The sequence below is a fragment of the Dasypus novemcinctus genome, chromosome 18 (assembly GCF_030445035.2).
Source record: "Dasypus novemcinctus isolate mDasNov1 chromosome 18, mDasNov1.1.hap2, whole genome shotgun sequence".
Lineage (NCBI taxonomy): Eukaryota > Metazoa > Chordata > Mammalia > Cingulata > Dasypodidae > Dasypus > Dasypus novemcinctus.
In genome coordinates this window covers 45,736,585-45,745,025 of record NC_080690.1, presented here as the reverse complement: position 1 = coordinate 45,745,025, position 8,441 = coordinate 45,736,585, and positions in this window count along the sequence as shown.

Below are 8,441 nucleotides of genomic sequence, written 5' to 3'. Positions count from 1 at the left end.
TTGTAAGTCAAATCAGGTAAATAGGAGCCAATGAAGCATGTATCTGGCTTAGTTTTCACAACTAAACAGCATAGGCTTTTCACAGAGCACTAATGAGAAACTGTTTTCACAGTGATTTAAGTCAAATGAAGCACATAGCTGTCAATGAAACAAGTGTTTTCCTTTGTTTTCAAAACTAAGGGATATACTGTTTTTGAAGAGCCCTATGTAAAACCAGTTTTTAAACATTTACTATAAGTCAAATCAAGCACATAGCTGTCAGTGATGCAAAAGACTTCTTAGTTTCCAAATTAATGACCATAGCTTAATCTCAGACTATAGTTAAAGCCAGTGTCTTTATATTGTTTGTAAGTCACATCAAGCACTTAGACCACAATGAAACATTTTTCTTGCAAAACTAAAGAAAATACTCTTTTCATAGACAACTAGGTAAAATCAGTGTTTTCATATAGAGTTTAAGTGAAAACTAGCACTTAGCCATCAATGACTCATCTAATTGCTTCATTTTCAAAACTAAAGAAAATGTTGTTTTCACAGAGCACTAGATAAAACAGGGTTTTCACCACAATTGTAAGTCAAATCAAGCACATAAACTTCAGGGAACCATGTATCTTGCTTAATTTTCAGAAATAAAGACCATAGCTTTTTTGTGGAGCTCTAGCTAAAATCAGAGTTTTTACATTGATTATAAGTCAAATCAAGAACCTAGCTGTCAATGAAGCATGTATCTTGCTTAATTTTGAAATCTAAAGAGCATATTCTTTTCACAGAGCACTACATAAAACCAGTTAATTGTATACCATATCAAGTACATAGCCATCAATGGATTATCAGTACACTATATAAAACCAGGGTTTCCATCTTAATTATTAGTCAAAACAAGCACATAGCTATCAATGAAGCATGTATTTTTCTTAGTTTATAAAACTAAACAACATACATTTTTAGGAGAGAACTAGCTAAAGCCAGTGTTTTCACATTAATTTTAAGTCAAATCTAGCACATAGCTACCAATGAAGCACACATCTTGCTTAGTTTTAAAAATTAAAAAATATACCATTTTTTCCAAAACACCATGTAAAACCACTATTTCACAATGATTTAAAGAAATATCAAGCACATAGACATTAATAAAGCACATATCTTGCTTCAATTTCAAAATTAAAGAACTTAATATTTTACCAGATCACTGGACAATATCAGGGTTGACACCTTAATTGTAAGTCATATCAGGCAAATAGCTATCAACGAAGCATGTATCTGGCTTAGTTTTGTAAACTAAAGAACATAGTGTTTTCACAAAGCACTAGGGAGAAACAGTGTTTTTACATTGAATTAAGTCCAATCAATCTCATAGCTGTCAACAAAACAAGTTATCTTCCTTCATTTTCAAAACTAAGGGGTATACTGTTTTTGAAGAGCACTAGGTAAAACCAGTTTTTTAACATTTACTGTATGTCAAATGAAACAAAGCCATCAATGAAGCATGTGTATTGCTTAGATTTCAAAAATAAAGAATATTCTGTTTTCATTTAACATTTGGTCACGCCAGTATTTTCACAATGAGTGTAAGTCAAATCAAGCACATAGCCTTCAATGACACATCTGTCTTGCTTAGCTTACAAAATGAAAGACCATAGCATTTTTGCAGAGCACTATATAAAACCAGAGTTTTAATGTTGACTGTAAGTCACATCAAGCACATTAATGTCAATGAAATGTGTATCTTCCTTTTCCAAGCTAAAGGCCACAGCATTTTCATAGAGCACTAGCTAAAATTAGTGTTTTCACACTGATTGTAAGTCAAATCAAGCACATAGCTATCAAAGAAGCATGTATCTTGCTTAGATTGGAAATCTAAAGATCATAGTGTTTTGGGAGAGCACTAATAAAACCAATGTTTTCACATTGATGTTAAGACAAAGCAAGAACTTAACCATCAATGAAATATGAATCTTGCTTACACTTCAATACTACAGAACATACTCTTTTAGAGAAATAGAACACCAGGTAATACTAGAGTTTTCACATTGATTGTAAGTCAATTCAAGTATATAGCAGTCAATGATTCTTGACACTTGCTTGGTTTCCAAAATAAAGACCATAAGGTATTCAAGGAGCACCAGTTATAGCCAGTGTTTTTACATTCTGTGTGTCAAACAAGCATAGAGCTGTCAAGGAAGAATTTATCTTCCTTGGTTTTCAAAACTAAAGGAAATACTCTTTGCAAAGTGCAAGGTAAAACCAGTATGTTCATGTAGAGGTAAATCAAGCACATAGCAATCAATGAATCATTTATTTCCTTAGTTTTCAAAGCTAAAGGACATACTGTTCTTGCAGAGCACTAGGTAAAACAAATATTTTCACATTGACTGTTAGTCAAATAAAGCACATAATCATAATGAAGCATGAATCTTGCTTAATTTTCAAAACTAAAGAATATATTCTAATCCCAAAGCACTAGGTAAAACAAGTGTTTTCACAATTATTATAAGTCCAATCAAGCACAGAGATATCAGTGAAGCATGTATCTTTCTTAATTTTCAATCCTGAAAAATATACTCTTTTAACAGAACACTAGGTAAACCCAGGGTTTCACATTGAGTGTATGTCAAATCAAGCACATAGCCATCAATGAAGTTTGTATTTTACATAGTTTTGAAAACTAAAGAACATACTCTTTTATCAGTATACTACATAAAACCAGGGTTTTCACCTTAATTGTTAGTCAAATCAAGCACATAGCTATCAAAGAAGCATATATTTTTCTTAATTTTCAAAACTAAACAACAAGCATTTTTAGGAGAGAACTAGCTAAAACCAGTGTTTTCACATTGATTGTGAATCAAATCAAGCACATGGCTGTCAATGAAGCATGCATCTTGCTTAGTTTTGTAAACTAAAGACATCATGTTTCACAGACTACTAGGTAAAATCAGTGTTTTCATATTGATTTTCAATCAAATCCAGCTCATAGCCATCGATGAGTAATTATTTGTATAGTTTTCATGACTAAAGTACATACTCTTTCACAGAGCACTAGGTAAAACAAATGTCTTCATGTTGATTGTCAGTCAAACCCAGCATATAGCTCTCAATGAAGCATGCACCTTGCTTAGTTTTGAAAAATACACTCTTTTCACAAAACACTAGGTGAAACCAGTGCTTCCCAATGATTTTAAGAAATATCAAGCACATAGATATCATTGAAACATACATCTTGCTTAGATTTCAAAGTTAAAGAAGATGCTGTTTCAGCAGAGCACTAGATAAAACCAGGATTGTCACCTTAATTGTAAGTCATATGTGGCAAATAGCCATTAATGAAGCATGTATCTGGCTTAGTTTTCAAAACAAAAGAACATGCTGTTTTCACAGAACACTAGGGGGAAAGTGATTTATGTTGATATAAGACAAATCAAGCTCACAGCTCTCAATGAAACAAGTATCTCCTTTCATTTTCAAAACTAAAAGATATATATGTGTGTGTGTGTATATATATATACACACACACATATATATATACACATACTGTTTTTGAAGAGCACTAGGTGAAATCAGTTTTTAACATTTACTGTATATGTCAAATCAAGCACATAGCCATCAATGAAGCATGTATATTACTTAGATTTCTATAATAAAGAGTATAACGCTTAAACTGAGCACTTATTAACACCATTGTTTTCACAATGAGTGTAAGTCAAACCAAGTACAAAACCTTCAATGAGGCATGTATCTTGCTTAGTTTTGTAAAGAATGTACTGTTTTAGTGGAGCACTAGATAAAACCAGGGTTTTCACATTACATTTAGTCAAATCAAGCAAATAGACTTAATGAAGCATATATCTTGCTTAGTTTACAAAATGAAAGACCATAGGTTTTTGCAGAGCACTATCAAAAACTAGTGTTTTAATATTGATTTTAAGACAAACTGAGCACATAGCCATCAATGAAGCATGTAACATTCTGAATTTTAAAACATAAAGAACATAAACTTTTCATAGTTCACTAGGTAAAACCAGTGTTTCCACATAGAGTGTACATCAAATCAAGGACATAGCTGTCAACGAAGCAAGTATCTTGCTTAGTTTTAAAAAGTAAGAACATAATCTTTTCACAGAGTACTAAGTTTGACCAGAGTTTTCACATTGATTGTAGGTCAAATTAAGCAAACACCCTCCATGAAGCTTATACCTTGCTTACTTTTCAAATCTAAACAATGAACTCTTATATGAATGTACTGGATAAACCAGGGTTTTCACATTTAATGTAGGTCAAATCAAGCACATACATGTATATATAGCATGTATCTTCCTTAGATTTCCAAAGTAAAGACCACAGCTTTTTCATAGATCACTAGTTAAATGCATGTTTTCACACTGATTGTAAATCAAATCAAGCATATAGCTGGCAATGAAGCATGTATCTTGCTTAGATTGGAAATCTAAAGAATACAGTGTTTTGGAAGAGCACTTGGTAAGACCATTGTTTTCACATTGAAAGACAAATCAAGCACATAGCCCTTAATGAAACAAATATCTTGATTACATTTCAGAACTACAGAACATACTGGTTTAGTAGAATGCTAGGTAATACTAGTGTTTTCACGTTGATTTTAAGTCAATTCATATGTCAATGATGCATGACTCTTGCTTAGTTTCCAAAATAACGTCCATAGTGAATTCATAGTGATGTGGGCTATGGGTGGAGGGCTCTTTGTCTCTTCAGAGATAACTAAGTTGTTTGACTTGTGGGTGTGGAACGGTGGGGGGCTGCAGTCCTGCCCTTGGGGACTGGCAGCGGCTCCAGTCCCAGGAAATGTTTAACAATGCAAGGGCTATAAACTTTAAGTATTTAGGGGAAATGCAAAAACCAAATGTGCTAAAGGCTTATCTAGAATGTCTGGAGTCCATGCTAAAAGCTTACCTAAGATGTGGAAGATATATGCTAATTGAAGCCTATTGAGAACTGAAACAAAGGGACCATTTGGCCTTTCCTCTCTGTATAAAAGACGTTTGAAAATCTTGTTCAGGGCTCGGGATTCAAACTGAAAGCTCCCGAGTCCGGCTGGCCGTCAATAAACCATTTTTCCTTCTCAAAATCATTGCTGAGTCCTGGCCTCTCTATACTCAAATAATTGAACTTCTCTTAAATTCCACAACATTTTTGGTGACTCTGGTGGGATAATAAACGAAGGCCAGAGACGGTAGCATTTTGCTGCCCCTTCCAAATCCCCGAGGAAGCCGGGAGGACTCGGGTGAACCCCAAATCTGGGTGCCCCTGGATTAAATTTAATCCAGAAAAGATGTGGGCTCCACCAGAATCTTCCCGACAAAATCGAGGAGCAATGGAAGGTCTGAAGAGAAAGATTCTGGGTACGAAAAAGAACTCCAAACATGGAAGAAGGTAAGACTCCCCGGGTGAGCACAGTCTGGAAGGCCCTAGCTTTAATTGCTAGGAAGGGGAGGCTGATCACCTCCCGAGAGAACCCTAGTAGCCCCAGAAGGCTGGGGGGAAGCCGTTCTCTCTAGGCTTGGGAAAAGGAGGAAAACCGGGGAAAAGCCCTGGTGTTTTGGGTTTGTCTAACTGCATGTTAGAATCTGGTACAGGTCTTATATCCACTAAAGGAGTGGAGTCTTGATTTTAATAGGAAGGGCTATTTATAGGTTCAAGTCCTAATGTCCTGGAAATTGGTCTAGATTAAGGGAAACAACACTTGGTTACAGGAAAATGGATCGGCTTTTCTGGTGGAGCTTGGTCTGGGTGTAAAGTTTAAACAGTGGAAAAGTCTAGCTGAAATCTTTTGTTATGGTGCTAATTTGTGAATGAATTCGCTTTACACCAAATGTTAAGTGTTCTGAGGTTTGTGATGGCTGTGGGGGCAGCCATGGTGAAAATAAATATATAAACTTGTGGGTCAGATTAGTGACCTTTGTGCTTCTGTCTGTGTCAGCTCAAGGCTAGTGTTGGAGTTGTATCCTTATGTAGAGTGGAATTACAGCTGAGCTGGAGCCCTCCCTTGCCATTGGCAAGGGGGTGAAATGATTCTGGGGCAAAAGCTGAGGAGTCTGGCTGTTTGTGGAGTCTAGATGTTTGTGCATGCTCTGCTGTCTTGTCTCTGGTCTGGTCCTTTGCCGGGGCTTGGAGGCCATCTGTGTCCACGCCAAGCACCCAAGTTTGTTGGGAATGTCCCAGTCAGGGCGGCTGGGTTCCTGGGAGAGTTGCCAAATTTGAGTAGGTTCTGTCTGCCCATTTTGGCTGAAAGCTGGAAAGGGGGGAGCGGCTTGCCCCTTTCTAGTGAGTCCACCCTTCTATTCATAAGCCGCATTCCTGTTTCTTGTGCACCCGACTGCCTGGAAGGGGGGGAAGTGAAGGAGGTGAAAAGCAGAATCAGAATAAATGCAGTAAAGTTCCCTCCTTAGGGTGTCAAAGCCAAAATACGTTTGCATTCTGCTCAGGTTCTTAGAAGGTATTGTAGTAACCTTAAGTAAGAGAATGTGTTCTGTGAAGGTAAAATTTGTCTTAAGGGTATAAATAATTATAAAAGTTTTACAAAGCATTGTTTAAGGTATTTAAGTGGCTAATTGCAGAAAGTCATTATTTAACAAAACTGAATTGATAATAATAATAATAAAAGGCAATTTTATAACAAACTTATTCGGCAGCCAATCTCCCCTGCCAACTTGCTTCAAAAAAAACTGTTTCTGGTATTACATGCTACTAAGTATTTAAAGTGAAGAAAAGTTCATTATTTTAACAAACTTGTTTAGTATTAATGGCAATTATATGTTGTAAGAAGTTTGCCTGGTAACTTAGTATGTGGGATATATGGAGTGTGTTTTTATTGTTAAGGCAACAGAAGATGATTTTGTCCCAAGATAAAATGATTGATTATTGGAAAGAGTAGAGTGTGGGACAGAACCTGAATGAGTACTGAAAGTGTAGAAGGTTTGTGGAAGGGAAATTTTTATGATTAAATTGAGTAAGATCAATATACAAAGAAAATATTTTATCAATAGCTTCTTGTGCTTTAACCTCATCATATCCTCAATGTTTGAAGAAGAGTCTTACCTCTTTTAAAAGAACATTTTATGTTCTAGAAATCAAATCCTGAAAAGTAGCCTTTTATTTCAAACTAACTGCAAGAGATTTATTCTTTTACTTTAAAGGAAAAATTAAAGTAATGGTTAAGTTCATTTAATATGTTATAAGTTGAATGAAAGGTATTTAAAGGTGTTATAAAATTAATAGGTTTTAAAAAAATTAATAAAAACTGTAACTAAGAGTTAAAATCATTTATAAATGCATTTATATTATAAAACAGTGGAAAGACAATAACTGAGATTATAGCTGGGTGAATTTAGCCTGAAACTATTATTTAAGTGTAAATTCTACAGTAACCTTTCCTTTGTTTATGGTTACTTCAAGCCTAACCTCACCCTTTGCCTTTGCCTATGGTTATTTCATAATTGAGAAGAGCTGGGACATCACTGTCTCCTCTCCTGGTATTAGTAACCCTTTCTCTCATGAATTCAAGTGTAAACTAAATAAATTGCTGCCTGATAGAATAAGGTTAAATGGCCACTGGAGTTTTATTATCTCCAAAACCAAAAAGGGGGGTGGAGGGGGAGAAGTCTCCTGCCTTGACGGTCAGTGTTCCTAAGAATGGCAATTCATGAGAGAAAGCAGTCTGTCTCCCTGAGGCTTCAAATAGCCTCAGTATATATATATAAAATTAATCTTGTTGCTTATCCAAAATTCTGCTAATTTCAAAGTAAAATATAAAGTTCTAAAACAAAACGGTGCTAAGGCATTGAGAACATTTTGGTTATTACAATCCATTAAGTAAGAAAGAAAATTCTTGTGGTAAACTGCATGGTCATAGTGCAAATTAAGAAGAGTTTGTAAAACATCTTCCAAACTGAAAATGTTTAAATAGTTCTAGTTGTAGAAGTCATTGTTAACTAAAGAAACTTAGATTGGTATTGGTAGCAGAAATAACTTCATGATAATAAACCTGTCTGAAGGCCACTGCAAAATACACATTTAAGTAAATGGTAATAAAAAGTTGTCTCGATTCTATTGGAAATATTCTGTTTTCATTCTAACAATGAAAAATAATATTTTTCCTCTATTACTAAAGTAAAGTACCTACTGTTATCTTCATAGTAAAATTGTGTAAGTAAATAGCCATTTGATATATGTATTGCGTTAAGTTGTTTAAAATATATATAAAACAAGGAATAAACTTTAACATTGTCAAACTCTTGTGCATTCGAACCAGGCCTTGTATACATTACAGGTGGCCTCTCCATGTGAGTTATTGGCTAAGCTGGTCACTGACCCCTCAATTAAAAATATGTGCTATATCAGTCTCTGGTTCTTCTCCTGAAGTTGATGGAAACTATATTGCAGTTTCAAGCTCCTGCAGCCAATAATGA